Genomic DNA, 25,295 nt, shown 5'->3' on the forward strand with positions numbered 1-25,295 from the left:
CCACCATTCTAAGTCTGGTAAAGAAGACAGGCAAACAATTGATATAATGCAATATTAGAAGAGCAATATGAGATGTATACACATGGGGGAAAGCCGTGGGCCTGTGTCATACATGGTATGACATTTGAGCTAGTTCTGCAGGCTGCATAATTCCCCGGATGAAGGAGGAAGGAAGAGCCCTCCAGCTAGCCAAACAGAAAAGGTGGGAGTAAAGACATGGAAAGAACAAGCAGTTGTTTCTTTTACCAGTTTTCTCAGATGTCCTTGAACCCACTGTGAAGAATGAAGTGCTGTTTGCAAGTCCCTTCCGTAGTTTAGTTATTCAAGCAATATTTATTCAGCATCAAATAATATATTAGCTAGCATTTATTGAGTTCTTATAATGTGCCAGACACAAAGTGCTTTTCATTTAATCCTCAAAGTAATTCAATGAGCTAGAAAACATCCCATTTATAGGTGAGGAAACTGAAGATTACAAAGATTAGTCACTTGCCCAAGATCATGCCATTAAAAAAGGCAGAGATGGAATTACAGTTCTGCCTGATACCAAACTCATGAGAACACAGCCTCCCTGCCTTGTCTATACCTCCCAGCAGGCCTTGAACAGGAAAAAAGCAGAAAGGTCACAGTATAGCCAGAGGGGGCAATTCCAACTGTGGTCACCTGGGATGTGACAGCCAGTGTTCATCCTAAAAACAGCTCTAAGTGAAGCACATTTTGAAAAAGTGGAGGACCCAACAGAGAAGTTTCCGTGGAGATGCTTAGAGTTGCCAGAAATGGTCCTGGAGGGTAGAACTCTAGAGAGCGGCCAAGAGAAGCAGCTTGTGGCTGCCAGAGGGAAAGCTGCCCTCACCCAGAGCATCTCTGTTTCTGGAAGCTACTGTGAGCAGAGATGGCTGCTGAGGCTGCTACTAATAGAAGGGCGGGCTGGGGAGATATCATAATCAAAGGTTTACTGACCTCTGCCATCTCGAGAGAAAACTGTCTTGACATCAACGTGAAAAACTGACTCCACTGATCTTTTAGCAGTCTGCTTCCTAAAGATATGAAACAAAGTTCCCTACCTGTAAGTCTGGTGAGATTGGTCCCCAGAACTTCTGAGTGGGGGATTCTTAGACTAACAATATGGAAAAATAGAAGAGTATTGTGTCAGAGAAGGGGAGAGATGGACTATGAGCCAACTAGGAAAATACAGGGTTACATGTTTGTGGCATATAAGGGAATCATCTATCTATAGGATTAACCCAAATAAATTAAGTTTTACTCCAATGATAATTTTTGCTTTTAAATATATATGACTCACATATATATTCAATTCATATTTATACAAATATACGTGGAATTTGGGATTTCCACCAGATAGTGACCAAAAAGATTTGAGTCACACTGGGAATAAGATTCTTTATTTTAAATTTTATTGAAGTATAGTTGATTAACAATGTTGTGGTAATTTTTGCTCAACAGCAAAGTGATTCAGTTACACATATATCTACATTCTTTTTCATATTCTCTTCCAGTATGGTTTAGCATAGGATATCAAGTATAGTTCCCTGTGGTATACAGTAGGACCTTATCATTTATCCATTCAATATATAATAGTTTGCATTTGCTAACACCAAACCCCCAATCCTTCCCTCTCCCATCCCTTTTCCCCTTTGGCAACCACAAGTCTGTTCCCTATGTCTATGAGTCTGTTGCAGTTTCATAAAAGTTCATTTGTGTCATATGTTAGATTTTACATCTAAGTGATATCATATGGTATTTGTCTTTCTCTTTCTGACTCACTTCACTTAATATGATAATCTCTAGGTCTATCCATGTTGTGCAAATGGCATTATTTCATTCTTTTTTATGGCTGAGTAGTATTCCTTTTTGTGTGTGTGTACATGTATATATATATATATACACCACATTTTCTTTATCCAATCATCTACCAATGGACATTTAGGTTGTTTCCATGTTTTGGCTATTGTAAATAGTGCTGCTATAAACATTGGGGTGCATGTATCTTTTAAACTATAGTTTTGTCCAATTCTAGGTGTATGCCCAGAGTGGGATTGCTGGATCATATGGAAATTCTATTTTTAATTTTTTGAGAAACCACCATACTGTTCTCCACTATGGCTGCACCCATTTACCTGCCCACCAATGGTGTCGGAGGGTTCCCTTTTTTTCCACACCCTCTCTAGCATTTATTATTAGTAGACTTTTTATAATTTAATGTATGTATTTATTTTGGCTGTGCTGGGTCTTCATTGCTGTGCAGGCTTTTCTGCAGTTGTGATGAGCAGGGGGAGCTACTCTCCAGTTGTGGTGTGCAGGCTTCTCATTGTGGTGGCTTCTCTTGCTGTGGAGCACAGGTTCAAGGTGAGCAGGCTTCAGTAGTTGTGGCACGTGGACTCAGGAGTTGTGGCTCCCGGGTTCTAGAGCACAAACTCAATTCTTGTGGCCCACACGCTCATTTGCTCCATGGTATGTGGAATCCTCCCAGATCAGGGATCAAACCTATGTCTCCTGCACTGACAGGCAGACCCTTCATCACTGAGCCACAAGGGAAGCCCTCTTTGTAGACTTTTTAATGATGGTGGGGGAATCAGACTCTTGAACAGAAGTTTAGTACATTTGACTATACTTGTGCCTAGGCTGTATAGAGAGTCTGAGAACCCAATGCTCAAAGAAGACTGTCTGGCCTCAGTTCCAGGCTTTTCCATCCTATAGCCATTTGACCATTAATGATGACTCCTCACTTCACTGAGAGCAGAAATTTTTGTCTGTTGTGTTCTCTATGGAATCTCCAATGCCCTGTATATGCCTAGCATGTTGTCATTACTCAATCAAAATCTGTTGAACTAAACTACACTGAATAGTATCATTAGAATCATTCTTGTCAAATATTTATTAAGTATCCTGTATAGTGTGGTGCACTTGTATTGGGAAATTCAGAATCAATGTAAAAGAATTCCAGCAGACGTTTATCCAGAACCTACAAATAACTCTTACAACTAAAGAATGAGACAGTCCAATTAAAACATGGGCAAAAGATTTGAATAGAAATTTTATCAAAGCAACTATACAAACAGATACTAAACATATGAAAAAAGCTCCCTATTACAAGTCATTAGGGAAGTGCAAGGTCAGCCCATGATGAAATACCATTTCCCACTTCTACAATGGCTAGAATGGTTGTATTCAATACAGTAGACACTAACAAGTGTGAAGAAACAGGAGCTCTCATACACTGCTGGTAGGATGTAAAGTAATACTGCCGTTTTGGAAAATAGTTTCGTAGTATCTTAAAAGGTTAAGCACAGGGCTTCCCTGGTGGTTCAGTGGTAAAGAAACCACCTGCCACTGCAGGAGACATGGGTTCGGTCCCCGATCTGGGAAGATCCCACATCCCACAGAGCAGCTAAGCCCGTGTGTGACAACTATTAATATTGAGCCTATGCTCTAGAGCTGGGGAACCGCAACTACTAGAAGCCAATGCGCCCAAGAGCCCATGCTCCACAGTGAGAGAAGCCGCCTCAGTGAGAAGCCCGAGCACCACAACTAGGGAAAAGTCCACACAGCAATGAAGACCCAGCACAGCCCAAAATACATCAATCAAATTATCTTCTGAAAGGTTAAGCATAAATCTATCATACGCCCCAGCAGTTCTACTCCTAAGTATCTACCCAAAAGGAGTGAATATATATGTCCACACAAAGACTTGCATACTATGAGGGTTGTAACATGAACCCCATGCATAGTTGAATCCACTGATGCTTCACTAAGTTCAGGAGTTTTTCCAAGGTCATAGAGTTAGTCGAGAGCAGAGCTAATGTTTTACCCTTGTCTGGTTCTTCTGTGGCTAAGTTGCTTCAGTCATGTCTGACTCTTTGTGACTCCATGGACCATAGCCCGCCACGCTCCTCTGTCCATGGGATTCTCTAGGCAAGAATACTGGGGTGGGCTGCCATTTCCTTCTCCATGTCTGGTTTTAGTGAGTGTTTTTTCCCTCATAGTATCACACTGTTCCCCAGATATATACAGATTATTTTTAGATAAGATATTCTTGGTGTTATTAAAAGTTAAACATTCAAAGCTCATGGTAAGATGGACAAAAGATAAAATTCTATTTAAGTTTGTTCTTTTATTCCATAAAGTTCTGTAATAAGACAGTTTTGGTAACCTCTCAGTATTTCTTTCCATTTTCTTATCCAAAAAATGGATATATTAATAGCAGCTAGGCACAGAGCACTGTCTCTTCAAGAAAATTAGAGATACCAAGGGAACATTTCATGCAAAGATGGGCTCGATAAAGGACAGAAATGGTATGGACCTAACAGGAGCAGAAGATATTAAGAAGAAGTGGCAAGAATACACAGAAGAACTGTACAAAAAAGATCTTCCATACCAAGATAATCCCAATGGTGTGATCACTCACCTAGAGCCAGACATCCTGGAGTGTGAAGTCAAGTGGGCTTTAGAAAGCATCACTACAAACGAAGCTAGTGGAGGTGATGGAATTCCAGTTGAGCTATTTCAAATCCTGAAAGATGATGCTGTGAAAGTGCTGCACTCAATATGCCAGCAAATTTGGAAAACTCAGCAGTGGCCACAGGACTGGAAAAGGTCAGTTTTCATTCCAATCCCAAAGAAAGGCAATGCCAAAGAATGCTCAAACTACCACACAATTGCACTCATCTCACACGCTAGTAAAGTAATGCTCAAAATTCTCCAAGCCAGGCTTCAGCAATACGTGAACCGTAAACTTCCAGATGTTCAAGCTGGTTTTAGAAAAGGCAGAGGAACCAGAGATCAGATTGCCAACATCCGCTGGATCATGGAGAAAGCAAGAGAGTTCCAGAAAAACATCTATTTCTGCTTTATTGACTATGCCAAAGCCTTTGACTGTGTGGATCCCAATACACTGTGGAAAATTCTGAAAGAGATGGGAATACCAGACCACCAGACATGCCTCTTGAGAAACCTATATGCAGGTCAGGAAGCAACAGTTAGAACTGGACATGGAACAACAGACTGGTTCCAAATAGGAAAAGGAGTACATCAAGCCTGTATATTGTCACCCTGCTTATTTAACTTCTATGCAGAGTACATCATGAGAAACGCTGGGCTAGAAGAAGCACAAGCTGGAATCAAGATTGCCGGGAGAAATATCAATAACCTTGGATATGCAGATGACACCACCCTTATGGCAGAAAGTGAAGAGGAACTAAAAAGCCTCTTGATGAAAGTGAAAGAGGAGAGTGAAAAAGATGGCTCAACATTCAGAAAATGAAGATCATGGCATCTGGTCCCATCACTTCACAGGAAATAGATGGGGAAACAGTGGAAACAGTGTCAGATTTTATTTTTGGGGCTCCAAAATCACTGCAGATGGTGACTGCAGCCATGAAATTAAAAGAGCTTACTCCTTGGAAGAATAGTTATGACCAACCTAGATAGCATGTTGAAAAGCAGAGACATTACTTTGCCAACAAAGGTCCGTCCAGTCAAGGCTATGGTTTTTCCAGTGGTCATATATGGGTGTGAGAGTTGGACTGTGAAGAAAGCTGAGTGCTGAAGAATTGATGCTTTTGAACTGTGGTGTTGGAGAAGACTCTTGAGAGTCCCTTGGACAGCAAGGAGATCCAACCAGTCCATTCTGAAGGAGATCAGCCCTGGAATTTCTTTGGAAGAAATGATGCTAAAGCTGAAACTCCAATACTTTGGCCACCTCATGCAAAGAGTTGACTCATTGGAAAAGACTCTGATGCTGGGAGCGATTGGGGCCAGGAGGAGAAGGGGATGACAGAGGATGAGATGGCTGGATGGCATAACCGACTCAATGGATGTGAGTCTGAGTGAATTCCAGGAGTTGGTGATGGACAGGGAGGCCTGGCATGCTGCGATTCATGGGGTCACAAACAGTAGGACACGACTGAGTGACTGAACTGAACTGAACTGAATAGCAACTAATTCCAAAATTATCTGAAAAAATTAATGGCAGAGGATGAGGCGGTTGGATGTCATCACCGACTCAATGGACATGAGCTTGAGCAAACTCTGGGAGGTAGTAAAGGACAGGGAAACCTGGCATGCTGAAGTACATGCAAGCGTCCTAAGCCACATCAGTTGTGTCCGACTCTTTGCGACCCTATGTGCCATAGCCCTCCAGGCTTCTCTGTCTATAGGATTCTCCAGGCATGAATACTGGAGTGAGTTGCCATGCCCTCCTCCAGGAGATCTTCCTAAGCCAGGGATCAAACCCACATTTCCTACATCTCCTGCATTGGCAGGTGAGTTCTTTACCCCTAGCACCACCTGCTGCAGTCCATAGGGTCGCAAAGAGTCAGACATGACTTAGCGACTGAACAGCAACAAAGTGAATGAGGTAAAATAAGACTGCGTGTATAGCACAGTGCCTCACACATGGAAATGTTCAATAATGCTTATCTGTCATTTTAAATGTTGTTTATAAGCCTTACTATTTTCAATTATTTCTCCATGAACATTGAAAAAAGGAAAACAAGTGTCAGCTAATATATGAGGAATCTTCTCAAGAAGATTTAGCTTTAGGAATTATGGAAAAGTCATAACAAAGCCTTGATGATGTCATATTGGATAGAGGGTAACTGCAAACATGCTGAATATACTTGGGTTGAGAATGTACTCTTGAATAATTTGAGATTATGTCATATTTGTCAGTGTAATGGGGCCACAAAAATGATTTACTTTCCAGCCTTGCTCAAATTTGTCTTCTTAAGCAAGATAAAGCAGTTAAGCAACAGTAATTACCATCCTAGTTCTCTCAAGTGGATTTTACAGGAAGTGAACCAATAAGAAATAAGCTCTCAATTCTGATTGAGGAGTCATGGTGACAACCCTGCCCTGGGGGGTGGGTTGACAACCCAACGCTGTCCTCTGGACAGGACAAGGGGGCGGGGTTAGAAGAGGGGGACTGTTCCCAGAGAGCTCAGCCCCTGTGGGAGGCTAAGACTGCTCTGAATATGACCTGTGGGCATACCTGAGGTGGGGCGACCCAGATGATGGCCCGAAGAGTCATCCCTTTATGCTCATCACCAGCTACATCCACCAGAAAGGGAAAGAGCAAACCAGGGTAGTACTGTACCCTGGGATCAGCACAGGGAGAAGGGAAGTATGCTAGTTCACTAGGGCTATCATAACAAAACTCCGCAGACTCCATGGCTTCAGCTATAGGAATTTATTTTCACAGTTCTGGAGGCTGGAAATCCCATATCTAGGCACTGTCAGAGTTGTTTTTTTCTGAGCCCTGTCTCCTTGGCCTGCAAGTGGCTGACCTCTTGCTGCCTCTTCACAGTGTCGTCCCTCTGGGGGGTGTGCATCCCTGCTGTGTCTCTCTGTGTGTCCTAATCTTTTTCTTCTTTTAAAGACACCAGTCAGATTGGATCAAGACCCACTTTAATAGCCCCATTTGAACTGAATCACTTCTCAAAAAGCGTTATCTCCAGCTACAGTCACATTGGGAGGTGGTAATCCTGTGCCAAAATATCAAATGCATAAAATAATCTTGCATTCGTAATGAATTCAGTCAGGCATAGCCATTGGAATTTTGGGTTTTATGTTGAGAGGGAACCCAGAGGGATGGTGATTTCTGTCTGACCTGAAGATGATGCTGTACTCTCCATTTGGTAGAATAGGTGGTGGCCAAAGGGTTAATTCTCCGCTAGAGTCACATAAGAAATTTAAGAAAGATGTCATAAAATATATTTTATGTGAATCAGTATCATTTTTGAAGGAAATTACTTTAACAGAAATGTGTGATATGTTCTCAGAGTCACCAGAGAAAAACAATTGATAGAGGGGGAAGTATATATATATGTGTATATATATATATATATATATATATATATATCTTTAAACCTGAAATTGCCCCCAGCAGGACTGGAGGGAAGTGATGATATTTTAGGCCAAAGGCCCCAAGCCAATTGTGCTTAAATGATGCACTTGAGGCTTTTTTTTGAAAAGCTGAGTGCCATCATTGGTCATTCTCTAGTTGAATGGACAAGGTGCCCCAAGGCATCTCCCAGACACTTTTTCATTTATACTTTAAAGATAAAAGGCAGCAGCTTCCTCTAACACATTAGATCAAACAGAGAACAGAGGACAACAACTAGACTGCATTCATCTCCTTCTGTGCTAGGTGACTGGCTCCACTCACTCCATCAGCTCCCTGCTCCAGCAAAGCCTCCACCTCCCCTAGTAATAATAATAGTCATCATCATCAAAGAAGAGCTAATGTTCCTTGGGATCTTACATCAGGCATTGTTTTAGGCACTTTATGCATCTTGTTGAATCATCGTGATAAAGCTAGGTATCCAGATACCAGTAATAACAACATCATCCCGTTTTGCAAAGGGGAAAAAGGAGAACAAACAAGTGAAGTGCCTTGAACAAGATCATAAAACTTGTGACAGCTGGGAGCTGGACCCAGCCATCATGGCTGTGGCATCCGGTCATGTTCCTGCTGCTCTACACGGCCCTGTCAAAGTCCTTTGTTACCTACCAGGACATCAGCCCCAAGTTACAAATCTCAACCCCACCTCCTCTCACTTCTGCCCTCCTTCATAGCAAACAAATGATTCTCCAGGCAGCTTTCTTGTAGGTTTATTTTATATTTGGATGTTAGTCAGATCCGTTGAAAACATGAAAGTGGGCTACATCTTCCCTCATTGTGATGCTTGTGTACTTGTCTTTCCCCAGTGGATTTTAAGAACATGGATCCATTTTAAGAATGTGGATCTATTCAACAAAGTTGGCAATTGTATATCGAAAGGAGCCTACTTGGACTGGCTTCTCTTTCTGGGTTTACACAACTCTAGTTGCCAGGCCCTGTGCTGGGCACTTAGTGAAGAAGGATCCTTAAAGGGACAATTAAGCATACTGGTCTGCAAAGAGCCAACCTTCTCATCACAGTATTTTCTCAGCACTGGCTGCACATGCGAATCATTCGGGAGAGTTTCAGCATAAATATCAGTGCCCTTGCCCCACCCTAGACTTTTTGAATCAAAATCTCTGGGGGTGAGACCAGGACAGTGGTAGTTTTTCTGGAGCTCACCAAGTGACCAAATAAGCAGCCCAAGCTTGCCTGTCCCTGCAGAGAGACACACATGTAAATGAGTAATTAGAAGACTCTGTGGTTAAGATAAGAGCAGAGTGTTATAAATAGCATGAAGACAAAGCCACTGCTTCTGACCAGAGACCCTGCCAAGGACTTCACAGAGGAGGAGATGCTGACCTGGTCTAATTGGATGAGAAAATGCTCACACAGTAGAAGGGAGTGGGGCCTGGATATTCCAGGCAGATTGAAGAGCGGGCACAAAGACAGAGTTACAGAAAAGGAAGAGGCATTTTGAAAAGAAATAGGGTTCCCTCTGGCTAAACAGTAGGTGGGTGTCAATGGGGTAGAAGCCTAATCATTAATGGCCTTGGGTGCCCTGCTGGGTGCTGCACTTTAATCCTGCAAGTGAGGTTCCTGCTGTTGTAACCCAAGTATGAACCGATACTCTACTTCCCATAGGTCATGTGAAAGAGGACTCAATATTTTTCTATAGGAATTTTATTATAAAAATTTAGGGAGAAAAAAAAAAAACAGAAGTAAAACCAGAGAAAATCAAAAGCAGAGAGACTAAATAAATTTTGCAGTAATTAACATATGGAACGCACCTTTGTCGTCCGTAAAGAATGCTCAAGTAGAAACCCTTATCAATGATCATCTTCCCTTCTTTCCCGTGAGTGTCTCTGAGTTCTTGTTACTTCTAGAAGCGAAAGGAAATTTCTTCATCTGCTTTAAATTCTCCTGTGAAGGAGGAGATAATGTCAGAGGCTCCTATTTGGAAAATATGGAGTGTGCCTAAAACTCATATTTATCAAGGACAGAAGACAGCCAAAGCTTTCCATCTGGACGTGGGACTCCCATTCTTCCCTGTACCCCAAGCGCTTTAATAAATCTCTTCATGGAAATGTGGGCCCTGCAAAATTGTAATTCTTAGACTTTAACAGTGTATTATTTTGTGCCAGCAGTAGTGGCAATAAGCTATAGTAAGGATGGTCATTCATTGGTTGTATGACTTACTGCAAGCCTTCTCACCTCTCTGAGCCTCGTGTTTCTCAGTTGCATCTTGAGAGGTTATGCTTAGTTCTTACCAACTCTGAGATTCTGTGACTTCTATGGATTCTACATTTTTTCCAGCCTTAAGCTTGGTGATCAAAATCACTTCTGATGCTAACTCACTATGATTCCTCTGACAGCCCATGAAAACTATTTTACACCTTGGCGCCCCTCTCCCCAGAGAAATCAGCTTAAAATGTTTTTCTTTGACAAAAATGTGGGCTCAGTTCTTAAAAATGCTGTCAGGTTGCATGCAGTTTGATGGAACTGCTTAAGAAATCTGTCAACAGCATCCTGGGTTAAATTGTTGAGCAAGCAAACCGATCCTGTACTAATGTAGTTGAATATTTTCTGACAGCCTGCGATAGCTTCTTTAGCTCTTTATGTTCTGTCAACTAGTGGAGATAGCTTCTTAAAGAGGGGTGAGTCTTTATGCATTAAAGAATGTCAAATGTAGTTCCATCACTTACATTTCAAGGGCATTCTATGCAAGGCTGCCCTAGGTCTCTGTTGTAATGCCCAGAAAAGTTCTGCTACCCCCTGCTCCAAAGAAAACTATTTTGTTTCTTCTTAGAAGATGAAGGTTCATTCTTGTCTGAGTATTTGAATTTCATCAAGAAGGTGAAAAGTCCTTGCTTTGGGTACACAAAATTAAAACAAATTAGTCAGTACCCACTCCAGTACTCTTGCCTGGAAAGTCCCATGAACGGAGAAGCCTGGTGGGCTGCAGTCCATAGGGTCGCTAAGAGTCAGACATGACTGAGCGACTTCACTTTCACTTTTCAGTTTCATGCATTGGAGAAGGAAATGGCAACCCACTCCAGTATTCTTGCCTGGAGAACCCCAGGGACGAGGGAGCCTAGTGGGCTGCCATCTATAGGGTCGCCCAGAGTCGGACACAACTGAAGCGACTTAGCAGCAGTAGCAGTAGCAGTCTTTTATCAAACAAACTGTGGAAAATTCCCAAAAAGATGGGAATACCAGACCACTTGACCTGCCTCCTGAGAAATCTGTATGCAGGTCAAGAAGCAACAGTTAGAACCAGACATGGAACAACAGACGGGTTCCAAATAGGAAAAGGAGTACATCAAGCCTGTATATTGTCACCCTGCTTATTTAACTTGTATGCAGAGTACATCATGCAAAATGCCGGGCTGGATGAAGCACAAGCTTGGAATCAAGATTGCTGGGAGAAATATCAATAACCTCAGATATGCAGATGAAACCACCCTTATGGCAGAAAGTGAAGAAGAACTAAAGAGCCTCTTGATGAAAGTGAAAGAGGAGAGTGAAAAAGTTGGCTTAAAACTCAACATTCAGAAATCTGATCATGACATCTGGTCCCATCACTTCATGGGAAATAGATGGGGAAACAGTGGAAACAGTGAGAGACTTTATTTTAGGGGGCTCCAAAATCACTGCAGATGGTGACTGCAGCCGTGAAATTAAAAGACACTTGCTCCTTGGAAGAAAAGCTATGCCCAACCTAGACATCATATTAAAAAGCAGAGACATTATTTTGCCAACAAAGGTCCATCTAGTCAAAGTTATGGTTTTTCCAGTAGTCATGTACGGATGTGAGAGTTGGACTATAAAGAAAGCTGAGTGTCAAAGAATTGATGCTTTTGAACTGTGGTGTTGGAGAAGACTCTTGACAGTCCCTTGGACTACAAGGAGATCCAACCAGTCCATCCTAAAGGAAATAAACTCCAATACTTTGGCCACCTGATGTGAAGAACTGCTCATTGGAAAAGACCCTGATGCTGGCAAAGATTGAAGGCATGAGGAGAAGGGGACGACAGAGGATGAGATGGTTGGATGGCGTCACTGACTCAATGGACATGAGTTTGAGTGAACTCTGGGAGTTGGTGCTGGACCGGGAAGCCTGGCAGGCTGCAGTCCATGGGGTCGCAAAGAGTCAGTCAGACATGACTGAGCAACTCAACTGAACTGAACTGCATCTCTTACCATTTCAGAGTTTCATAGCCTACCTCTTCCATTCCAAGAACCATCCCAACTGTTTCCATTACCAGTTTAGAATGGAGGCCCAAAGACAGATGGCTACTGGTCATACTCTGTATGTATATGTATACTTTGTAGGTATGTATACTTTGCATGCATGTGTGATAAGTTGCTTTAGTCATGTCCGACTGTTTGCGACCCCACGGACTGTAGCCCACCAGGCTCCTCTGTCCATGGGATTCTCCAGGGAAGAATACTGGAGTGAGTTGCCATGCCCTCCTCCAGGGGATCATCCCAACCCAGGGATCGAACCTGAGTTTCTTGTCTCCTGCATTGGCAGACAGGTTCTTTACCACTAGCACCATCTGGGAAACCCATATGTATACTTTACTCACACATTGTAAGTGTGAGACATACCGTTCAGCTGTTACTGCTGCCAAAAAGTGACATCATTACATTATTAAGTGTTATGATGACGATCATGTAAATGTTCCAGTTCCCTGTTGCTCAGAGCGCAGTTGTGGACCAGCAATGTTAGCATCACCTGGAACCTTGTGAGAAATAATTTAAAGCCTCATCCTAGATGCGATAAATAAGAATCTGCATTTTAACAAGATATCCAGGTGATTTATAAGCCCATTAAGGTTTGAGAAGCACTGGCTTAGAGTATAGACTTTGGAGTCAGACTAGCTGTGTGACTAGGCGGTGAAAATAAAATGTGACATTTACTAAGGGCTTAGTGGCACCATAACTGTGCCCAAGTCATCCTAATTAAATAACACCTCTGAGTCCCTGTTCTTTTTTCTATAGGAAAAAAAAACAAAGGTAAATATACTTAATTCATCCAGCAAATAACACCACCAAACTGCTCCGTCCTAAACCCAGACGTCATCCTCAATCCCTCCTTTGCCCCTGCCTTCATCCAGTCCTGACTGCCCTGCTTGCAGTCGATTCCATCTACTTTTCCCTCTCTGCACAGCCAACAGCTTAATTTTAATCATCATTTCCCTTGCCTGTACCACTGCAGTAGCCTCTTGATTGGTGTCCATCAACCATCCATCTCAACTCAATCCATTCCTCACATAACATTAAAATACATATAAAACTCAACCATAAAATGCCAGAGACAACCTAGGACAAAAGCTCATCTGTAAGATGTAATAATTTCCAAGGGTAAGCAAAGAAACCTGGGTGTGACCTCAGAGAGGTATATTTGATGTGGTTCTCATAGATTCTAGGGAAAGGAAGGCCAAAATGGAAGAATTTCGGTCTTCATTTCCCTCCTCCCCCTTTCCATCCACCTCACCTCCTTTCGAAATCTCTTATGCTATGAGGGTGGACATACATGCAGCTAGACTGCATCTTATTTATCTTATTTATCTAGCTTTGAGATCAAGCACTTGCCTCCCTCAGGCTGATTTTTTACTATCAAGTTTGCCTTCTGAGTATAATTTAAGTTCCCATGAAAATTCTAAAGAAAATACACTGATAAGCATCTTGTCTACCTATCAGTCTTGCTTCTTAGCATGTTAATAAATTTGTATTGTTTTATTCATCTGTCCTTCAAGTGAAAGTATTAGTCACTCAGTTGTGTCTGACTCTTTGTGACCTCATGGACTGGAGCCCACCAGGCTCCTCTGTCCATGGAATTCTCCAGGCAAGAATACTGGAGTGCAGAGCCATTCCCTTCTCCAGGGGATCTTTCTGATCCAGAGATCGAACCCAAGTCTCCCATGAGGTCATGCGCCACCAACCAACTAATTCTGAGTAGACTAACTAAATCACATTCTCGATACCTATATTGATTTGGTTGCAAAACAAACCATCCAAATACATAGTGGCTTTAGGCACAACTATTTATTGAGCTCGTGATTCTGTAGGTCATCAGTTTAGATTGGGCTAAACTGTCTGGTTCTGCTGATTTGAGCTCCCCTGATTGACCTTGGTTGGGACTCACACACATAGCTATAATCAGCTGCCAGCCTGACTGGGGGCTGGCTGACTGCCCGTTCTCCTCCATGTGGTGTCTAATCCTCCAGTAGGCTTTTCTGGGCTTGATGGCAAAATTTCAAGTGCACCAACAGGACAAGCCCCAATGTGCAGACACTTTTCAGGTTTATGCTCATGTTACATATGCTCTGGTCCCATTGGCCAAAGCAAGTCACAAGGCTAAGCCCTGAGTCAGTGTAGGAGGGAACTACTAAAGAATGTGGATATTGGAAGCCATAAACAAATTGAACCATCCTTGCAAGCAATTCACCTAGCATCTGAAGTGGACAGCCAGGACATAGGGAGGACAGCAAGGAACCAGCAATCATTAAAGCCAGGCAGCTTCAGATGTTATTAAGTCATTGTCTATTTTCAGTATATCCAATAACTGCAATATTCTATACCATTTTCTTAAAGTAAGGTCAACCTACATGTGTGAAGTGAATTCAAACAAAAAAGCCCTTAATCCATGGGAGGCACTGCCGCCACTCTTTTCTCTGTATTTGGGTGTCATCACTGTGAACACAAAGTGTTAACATCGTGGCTCATATCCATGCTGTATTGTCAGGAATGGGAGCAGGCAATGAGAAGCCAATTCTCCCCCTTGACATATAAGGAATCACAAGTTTCAACATCCACAGCAGATGTCAGATTTTTCTGGCCTTGCATGTAATTTAACTTTCTATGTTATACTGCTAGAACAAAAAGAGTAAAAAAATGTGTTTCCAAATACAACTGGTGAAAAGAACTCCTCATACTAACAAAACTAAATTTAAAACTGTCTAACGGGGTTAGGTCAGAACTCTAGGGCAGATTTCAAAAAGACAAACTCAATTAAACCTAGGTTATCTTCTGAAACATTCTGGAATATTCTATGGGTATTGTGTGCCTGTAGGGGTGCCTGGTGAGCTAGTTCCCCCAGAGTCCTAAATAGGAAGTAAGATATGAGCCCACTCTTTTTGGCATCACCCATCAAACTATGCAGAACTATTTTCCTAATGCATCTTCACCTCTTGAGATTTCAGCCATCAGCAGGGGAAGAAGAAAGGACACTAATGTTTGATCTCCTAAACCTCTTTCTCTTTCCTTGGCTCTTTCTCCCAGAACCATAAGAACTTCCTTTCCCAGTGGAATAGAAGCATCTCTTCTTCATTTCCTCCTTCCTTGTATATGATCTTTGATTTTTCCCATTCTCTTCCTAGTCGTAAACCTTATGACTCACAAGATAGTGGAAAGGGAGTAACACCTAAAAGGAAATAAAAAACATATTGAGTTATTATTTTCAAAATCTACTTGTTTTCAAAATTACATTTTTGTTGCAGCAGAAGTGGAAACATTGTCCAAGTACAACATAAAAGAAATAGTGCCTGTGTAATAGCAAGAATATCCCAAACCTTGGCATAAAGATAAGCCAGAAAGGGATTTGTGTTTGTTACAATAGCATTCTTACATTTCTCTTGTCCTCTCTCCTTTTTGTCTATTAACCTCCCAGATATTAGTGGATGCAGAGCTGTATAGTGGCAAGAAGATGATTGTGGTTAAGAAACATGGTTTAGAATCTTAGTTCTTCTACTTGGTAATTGTATGATCTGGACCAAATTCACCACATTCTCTTCAGCCTCAGTCAGTTGCTCAGTCGTGTCTAACTCTGCGACCCCATGAACCGCAGCACGCCAGGCCTCCCTGTCCATCACCAACTCCCGGAGTTCACTCAGACTCACATCCATCAAGTCAGTGATGCCATCCCATCCAACAATCTCATCCTCTGTCGTCCCCTTCTCCTCCCGCCTTCAATCTTTCCCAGCATCAGGGTCTTTTCCAATGAGTCAGTTCTTCACATCAGGTGGCCAAATTATTGGATTTTCAGCTTCAGCATCAGTCCTTTCAATGAATATTCAGGGCTGATCTCCCTTGGGATAGACTGGTTGGACCTCCTTGCTGTCCAAGGGACTCTCAAGAGTCTTCTCCAACACTACAGTTCAAAAGCATCAATTTTTCTGCACTCAGCTTTCTTTATACTCCAAATCTCACATCCACACATGACAACTGGAAAAACCATAACTTTAACTAGACTGACCTTTGTTGGCAAAGTAATGTGTCTGCTTTTTAATATGCTGTCTAAGTTGGGCATAGCTTTTCTTCCAAGGAGCAAGAATTTGTCCTTTAATTTCATGGCTTCAGTCACCATCTGCAGTGATTTTGGAGCCCCCCAAAATAAAGTCTGTCACTGTTTCCACTGTTTCCCCATCTATTTGCCATGAAGTGATGGGACCAGATGCCATGATCTTAGTTTTCTGAATGTTGAGCTTTAAGCCAACTTTTTCACTCTCCTCTTTCACTTTCATCAAGAGGCCCTTGAGCCTCAGCTTCCCTTTTTGTGATATTGGAATAAAAATGCCTTTCCTCACAGCATTGTGATGAGAATCAAATAAGATATATAAGGAGACACCCAGTTCAGTACCTGACCTATAGTGGATGCTTGGTAGATGATAATACCCTCAGTTAATAGATTTTTCTACTGAAAGCATTAACATCCAATATCCCAATCCATCTCATCCCATGATGCACCCTCTAGCCTGCAGGTGTTACCAGCTTGTGTTATCAACTGCACACTTTTAGTAGCTCAGCCTTTCTCTCTGCAAAGATTTCCCAGCAGATCTGCACTCAAATTCTCCCCAAGGCTGGGTCAGGTAGGAGGGGAGGAAAGGCAAATTCTCACCACCTGCCTGCAGTGTGGATGCCATTCTGTTTGCATAATCTCTTTATGCAATGCCTCAAGTCCAAATAGCTCATGAAGCACTTTATAAACTTCACTGACTCGACAAAGCATGTTACAAAGAGAAAAGTACTAGGCCCACCACTGGGATGGTTCCCCTCCAGGGTACGGTGAAGATGTTGCAAAACCTGGCACAGTACCTCTTCCCAGCAATTAGGAAGGCAAGTAAGGAGTAATGCTCTGACTTCACCTGAGGGCACAGGGGAGTTGGACTTTTAAGAGGAAATGACCCAAGCTGGAAGTGTAATAAGAAAAGAGAGATGCCTGGCTTTCATAATCATGGGTAGCCAAGAAATTAGATTTGTGATGCACCTAGAGATTTAATTTGTTTTATTAAAGCTAGCATAATGCTCAGAAAATAACAGATCCAGGCGTCTCACAGCATTGCTGGAGAGGACCACACTGCAATCATTTGAGGTGTGTTTAAATATGCAGGTTCCTGGGCTCACCCCACCTCTCTGGCTGATCCAGGGGATCTAGACCGAGGCCTGGGAGTCTGTATTTTTAAAGCAACCTCCAAAATAAATAAATAAATAAATAAATAAAAGCAACCTCCAGTGGTCATTTTGTCCCAAGAGGTTTATCTTTTGTTTCATTTCCATCTCCTTATACTGCTCTCTGGGAAATGGTGGAGAAGCAGCAGAAGAACACGAAAATCCCAGACGGACCAAGTAGCAATGCTAAGGCTCTCAGCTTCCTGTGGAAGATAAAGAAAACTTCTCCCTGCCCACCCTCCATCCCCAAGAGAAAGCGAATATTTAAAAGTACAGCCTTATGCCTTTTTACAAGCAAAAGACTCCCATGAACTCCTGCCATAGGTATCTCTGTTAGTCCCTCTCCAAATCTATATTTTTAAATCTCATAAAGACTTATTTTTTACTGGAATATCTTAGATTTACAATATTGTGTTGGTTTCAAGTGATTCAGTTCTATATATATGCATATGTGTACATACACACACACACACATATTCTTGTTCAGATTCTTTTCCATCATAGACTATAACAAGATTTTGAGTATAGTTCCCTGTGCTATACAGTAGGCCCTTGTTGTTTATCTATTTTATATATAGTAGTGTATAGATATTAATCCCAAACTCCTGATTTATCCCTTCCTTTATGAAGACTTCTTAACTCAGCTGATTATACCTTAATTTCCTTTAAGGCAATGGTTCTTGATATTTTTTAAGTCCAAGACTGCTTGAGACTCATGGGAACTATGAATCCTCTCCTCACAAAATATTTATACATGCACAATATTCAGGAGATAGCTCAGAGTCCTAGGACTTTAAGTGTGGTCCCCACACCGGTAGTATCAACCTCGCCTGGGAGCTTGCTAGGAATGTAGATGCCATGTGTGACAAAATGGATGAATCTTGAGGGTATTATGCTAAGTGAAATAAGGCAGACAGAGAAAGACAAATACTCCATGATCTCACTTATATGGGGAATCTAAAAAAAAAAAAAAAAACCTCATAGAAACATAACAGATTAGTGGTTGCCAGAGGTGGGAGGTAGGGGTAAGGTAATGGGTGAAGGTAGTCAAAGGGTGTAAACTTCCAGTTATAAGATGAATAAGTTCTGTAATAAGCAAAACATGATTTTGTTGTTCAGTCTCTCAGTCACGTCTGACTCTTTGCAATCCCATGAACTGCAGAACGCCAGGCTTGCCTGTCCTTCACCGTCTCCCAGAGTTTGCTCAAACTGATGCCCATTGAGTCGGTGATGCCATCCAACCATCTCATCCTCTGTCACCCCCTTCTCCTGCCTTCAAAGCTTGGTGACTATAGTTAATAAGCTGTGTTTCATATTTGAAAGTTGCTAAGAGAGTAGATTTCAAAAGTTTTCACCACACACACAAAAAATTGTAACTATGAGGTGATGGATGTGTTAACTAATCTTATTGTGGTAACCATGTTGCAATGTATACAAATACAAAATCACTACTTGCACATCGTGGACTTCCCTGGTAGCTCAGTCGGTAAAGAATCCACCTGCAGTGCAGGAGACCCAGGTTCAGTCCCTGGGTTGGGAAGATCCCCTGGAGAAGGAAATAGCAACCCACTCCACTTTCTTGCCTGGGAAATCCCATGGACAGAGGAGCCTGGCAAGCTACAATCCATAAGAGTGTCACAAGAGTCAGACACAACTTAGCGACTAACCTACCATGATCATTTGCACATCTTAAACCTACAAATGTTACATGTCAATAAAGCCAGGGGGAAAAGGAATGTAGATACTTGACAAAATTCAACATCCTTTCAATGGTTAAAAGCTTACAACAAATTGAGTATAGAAGGAATGTACCTCAATGTAATAAAGGCCATATATGACAAACCCATAGATAACATCATACTCAAGGGGGAAAGGTTGAAAGCTTTCCACTAAGATCAAGAACAAGACATGCCCACTGTTACAATTACTGTTCTGCACAATTCAACACAGTGTTTTAAAGTCCTAGCCAGAACAACTAGGCAAGGCAAAGAAAAAAAAAAGATGTCCAAATAAGAAAGGAAGAAGATTGTCTCTGCAGATTTCATAATCACATACGTGTATATAACACACACACACACATATATACACACATATGTACATCTCCCTAAAGATTCCACCAAAAAACTGTTAGAACTAATAAATTCAGTAAAGTCAGAGGATACAAAATCAACCTGTAAAAATCAGTTGCATATCTATACACTAACAACAAACTATCTGAAAAAGAAAACAATCCAATTTAGAATAGCATTAAAAAGATTTAAAAACTTAGGAATAAGTTTACCCAAAATGGGAAAGAGCTCTGCACTGAAAATTATAAAACATTGATGAAAGAAATTGAAGAAGACACAAATAAATGAAAAGATGTCTCATGTTCACAGATCAGAAGAATCAGTATAATTAAAATGTCCATACTACCCAAAGCCATCTATAAATTCAGTGCAATCCCTATCAAATTTCCAATGGTACTTTTCACAAAAATAGGAAAAATGATCCTAAGTTTTGTATGGAATCATGTAAGACCCGGAATAGTCAAAGCAATCCTGAGAAAAGAACAAAGCTGGATGCATCACACTCCATAACCTCAAACTATATTACAAAGCTATAGTAATCATAACATTATGTTATTGGCATAAAAACTGGCATGTGGACCGATAGAACAGAATCAACAGCCCAGAAGTAAACCCACACAAATATTAGTAAACTAATATTTGACAAGGAAGCCAAGAATACACAGTGGGGGAAAGATAGTCTCTTCAATAAATGATGTTGGGAAAATTGGACATTCACATGCAAAGGAATGAAATTGGATCCCTATCTTACACTACTCAAAAACACTAACTCAAAATGGATCAGACACAAATGTAAGAATGAAACCTTAAAGTTCCTAGAAGAAAACACAGGATTTAAGAAGCTCCCTGACATTGGTCTTAGTAAGGATTTTTTGGATGTGGCAACAGAAGCTAAAATAAACAAATGAGACTATATCAAACTAAAAAGCTTCCACACAGCAAAAGAATCAGCAAAATGTAAAGGCATCCTAGAGAATGGGAAAAATATTTGTAAACCATCTATGTGATAAAGAGTTAATATCCAAAATATGTAAGGAATTCATTCAACTCAACAGCAAAAATCAAATCATCCAACTAGAAAATAGGCAAAGGACTTGAATAGACATTTCTCTAAAGACAACAAATGGCCAACAGACATGTGAAAAAATACTTAGCATCACTAATCATCAGGGAAATGCAAGTCAAAACCACAATGAGCGAAACGCCACACATTTTAACTGTCTATTATCAAAAAGATAAGACACAGCAAGTATATGCGAGGCTGTGGAGAAAAGGGAACCCTTGTGCACAATTGAATGGAAAACAGAATGGAGGTTCCTCAAAATTTTTTAAATACCACTACCATATGATCCTGCAATCCCACCTATGGGTATGTATCCCAAGGAAATGAAATTACAATCTCAGAGAACTATCTGCACCCTCATGTTCATTGTAGGATTATTTTATAATAGCCAAAGCATGGAAATAATCTACATTTCCATCAGCAGATGAATAGATAAAGAAAATGTATACAATGTAATATCATTTATCCATAAAGCAAGAAGGAAAGCATGCCTTTTGGACTTTGAGGCCATTATGCTAAGTGAAATAAGTCAAGCAGAGAAAGACCAATATTGTATGTTTTCGTTTATATGTGGAAGCTAAAAACAGCTGAACTTATAGAGACGCAGAGTAGAATGGTGGCTACCGTGCCCTGGGGGGTGGGGGAAGAGGCAGATGTTGATCACAGAACACAAACTTTCAACTATAAGACGAGGACCTAATGTATCTGGGGCTCTAGTATACAGCAGTAGGGTAACTATAATTGACTGTACTGTATTCATACTTGAAAATTAAGAGAGTAAATTTTAAATATTATCACCACAGACAGAAAAGGTAATTATAGTAGGGGATAAAGGTTTCAACTAACCTTGTTGTTGAAGTGAAAGTGTTAGTTGCTCAGTCGTGTCTGACTCTTAGTGACCCCATGGACTGTAGCTCACTAGACTTGTTGTTAGTTAAATATATGTGTGTGGGTGTGTATTAGTTAAATATATAGTTATAATGTATACATGTATCAAACATCACATTGTACACTTTAAACTTACATATATGTCAATAATATCTCTGTAAAGCTGGAGGAAAAAAGTAAATGTAGATACTTGGTCCTCACCTCAGAACGACCAAGATAAGGACTTTCCTGGAATGCAGTGGTTATGATTTCACACTTAATGGGTTGTGGGTTCCATCTATGGTTGGTAAACTAAGACCTAAGATCCCACATGCCATGTGGCCTAATGATAATAATAAAGTTTAGCTAAAAAAAAAAAAAACCTACCAAGATATGATTTGCATTTTAACAAGAGTCCCAGGGAATCTGTATGCTCATTACATTTTGAAAAACTGTACTTAAGATACAGCTATGTATGCAGTACTCAACCTGGGGAAATGTACTGTTGAAAATGTCCCCCAGGTGATTCTAGCATACAATCAGTGTGGAGAGCCATAGCTTTAAACCAGTGCTTCTTAAACTTTAGCAAGCTTGAAAAACCACCGATTTCAGGGCCATACTCCCAGAATGATTCAGTATGCCTGGGGTGGAGCCTGAGATTCTGTACTTCTAAAAAGTTTCTAGATCATGCTGCTGCTCTTGATAGGGAATGAAACCGTGAGACATTTTCTATCCCCACCATCCATGGCCCAAACTCCTAATTCAAAAACAAGTTGAAGAAGCAGAATGATTCTGAGGATAAAAAGAATCATTCTTCACAACTATTCCAGTTCTCCCTACCAATCTGTTTCCACAAGCTCAGGCCAAGTGTAAAGCACATTCGATTGGGAAATTAGGCAAGCTAGGATAATTTTTATATTGAACAACTAAGATGCTGGGTAGTGTACCAGAAAACTTTACTTCCCCTCTTCCCAGCCAACACTGTGACTCTCCATTCTCAAGACAGTTCTTTCCAGCTCCTTGAGTGAAATCTAGAACAGAACCCACAGGTCCTTATCATTCTTAGGTCTAAAAAATGCTCTGACAACTTTAATTCTCCAAACAGTATGAGTTCAATCATTAATACGTCCAACCTACTTTATTTTTTTTTAATTAATTTTTTTTATTTAATTTTAAAATCTTTAATTCTTACATGTGTTCCCAAACATGAAACCCCCTCCCACCTCCCTCCCCATAACATCTCTGTGGGTCAACAGAACTCCTATTTACAGCTTTCCTCTCCCACAACTACCAGCCTGCCTCCAGGGAAGAGGCTGAATTCACCCCTCTTGACTTTCCCACTTTCCCATTCCCAGTTCAGCGCTAGGTTTCCTTCTGGCTTCTCCAGATTTGGAGAAGTATAAGTAGATATATTTATTTATTTATTTATTTTTTGGCCACACCCAGGGGCATGCAGGATCTTAGTTCCCTGACCAGGGATCAAACCTGTGCCTCCTGCATTGGAAGCATAGAGTCTTAACCATTGGACCCCCAAGGAAGTCCCTGGAGAAGCATAGATAAAGATGAGGGTCAGGAAGGGTCTAACTTAATCCATACTGTCACTGCCAGACATTGAAAGGCTTTAGATTTGGTAGGCAACACTTCAGGTGGTACCATTCCTATGGACTCCAGAATGAATATCTGCCCCCACCCCTGGGAATTCTGGGCCTCTATTTCCCTGAGGCTGACTGTCTTCTCCAGATGACCTCTTGGGAAGCCTCCTTTGACTCTTATCACCCCAGCTCCTATTCAATAACCTCTTACTACTGCTGCTGCTGCTAAGTCGCTTCAGTCATGTCCGACTCTATGCAACCCCATAGATGGCAGCCTACCAGGCTCCTCCATCCCTGGGATTCTCCAGGCAAGAACACTGGAGTGGGTTGCCATTTCCTTCTCCAGTGTGTGAAAGTGAAGTCGCTCAGTCGTGTCCGACTCTTCGCGACCCCATGGACTACAGCCTACCAGGCTCCTCCGTCCATGGAATTTTCCAAGCAAGAGTACTGGAGTGGGATGCCATTGCCTTCTCCGCCTCTTACTACTAGAAACCCTTAGCCCTGGGAAGATGCCCTGTTGGCCATTCTTTATAGGAAATGCCTGTCCTATTCTCCATGTGAATTCTGACAATGCCAAGCGTTCTGGCCATACCATATGGTGGAATTGCGTTCTACTCTCATGGATGGCATAGCTCCCCACCTTCTCTTATGGGCATCTTGAGCCACCTGTATTTAATCTTCTTGATATGAATCAAAAACCTTGATATGAATCAAAAATCAAAAAAAATCAAAGAGCTTCTTTGCACCCTCATAATCCGGAGCATTTCATTATTGCTCCTCCTCTCAACATGGCTGCTGCTGTGGCATATAGAAGTATGGTTGGCTTCTCTCTTTTCTCTGTTGGTTCCCTACTCATCTCACTAATTTTGGACTTTGATCATCCTAGAAGGGAGAGCACTGGGAAAGAGTGAAGTTAAGAGACAGGAAAGAACTTACTCTTTCATGAGGTGTTTCGAGGGAGACCTTGGAAATTTCCCACTGGGAAGCTACATGACCTTTCCCCTGTCTTGGACAATGCATGTCTTCTGACTGATTGTCGATCCTCAACAGTTCTTACAGTGCTGATCCTCAACCCCTGTGCTCCAGGGGTTTGAGCAGAGTTCTTTTTAAAACATTCCAGGCTGGTCAAGATCTGGTTCCCAGGAAACACTCATTTAATTTGTTCCCCTTTGGTGGAAATAACAATTTGTTTAAATGTATCTCTGTCCCTTTGCTTCCAAGAACCATGTTATGGGTTAAATTCCCCCCCCCCCCCAAAAAAAGTCAAAGTCCTGTCTTAACCCCCAATACCTCAGAATGTGACCTAATTTGGAAATAGGGTTATTAAAGATGTCATTAGTTAAGAGGAGGTTATACTGCAAGAGATGGGTCCTTAATCCAATATGTTTGGTGTCTCTATAAGACAATGTGAAGACAGAGACATGGACGGAAAAGAGAGAAGCAGAGATTGGGAATGAGCTGCCACAAGCCAAGGAATGCCTGGGGCCACCAAAACCTGGAAGAAGCCATGACGCTGCTAAACATCTTGATTCCTGACTTGTAGCCTCCATAACTGTGAAAGAATAGATTTCTAGTGTTTTATGCCACACAGTTCGGGGCACTTTGTTAGAGCAGCCCTAGGAAACTAATAGTGGCTACTTCAGTCTTTCCTTTGCCAATTCCTTCTTTCATCATGAATCTTGTACCAATCTCTGCATGCTCACTGAATCCAGAGGACACTTAACTCTCTCTAAGAGGTGCCCATGAAGCCCCCCTCGGTGACTTGAGGTGAGGGTGATGCAAAAACCTTCACGTCCACCTCAAGATGAAGAAAGAGGAAATGTCACACAACTACAGATTCCCAGTACCCACCCACCCCCTTTCCTGGCCTCTCAAGCATCAATCTTCTTGTATACGTCACTTGATGTTGAGCTCAGATTCCAAAATTCTGTGTGTGTTCATCACGTGCCTCTTGTTGGAACATTGGAATGTGAGAATATTTAACACTTCTTATTTGTTATTAACAACCTTTAAGACCTTAGCAAAAACTAAGACTGGTAAAATCCCATTTTAAACTCCTGATACACTGGAGGGCAAAACAGCTTAGTTTCCCGTTTCCTTGGAAACTTCTCTTATTTCTAGTCATGAGAAACGTAAGTGAGACTATTATCCGATAAGCAGTTAAGGTCCTCTTGCTAATTGTCTAAGTCAAACAGAAAGGAAATGGCATTCTGAAAACATCAGAACTGGTGTTTCCTTGAGTCCCCATAAAAATCATACAACCACTGAAATCGTAACTGTGTACTGTTTACAGAGTGATGCCCCCCCACTTTTTTTTTTTTTTGGTAAATCCAAGGGATTAGGGGGGA

The sequence above is a fragment of the Capricornis sumatraensis genome, chromosome X, assembly GCF_032405125.1.
Source record: "Capricornis sumatraensis isolate serow.1 chromosome X, serow.2, whole genome shotgun sequence".
In the NCBI taxonomy this organism is placed as follows: Eukaryota; Metazoa; Chordata; class Mammalia; order Artiodactyla; family Bovidae; genus Capricornis; species Capricornis sumatraensis.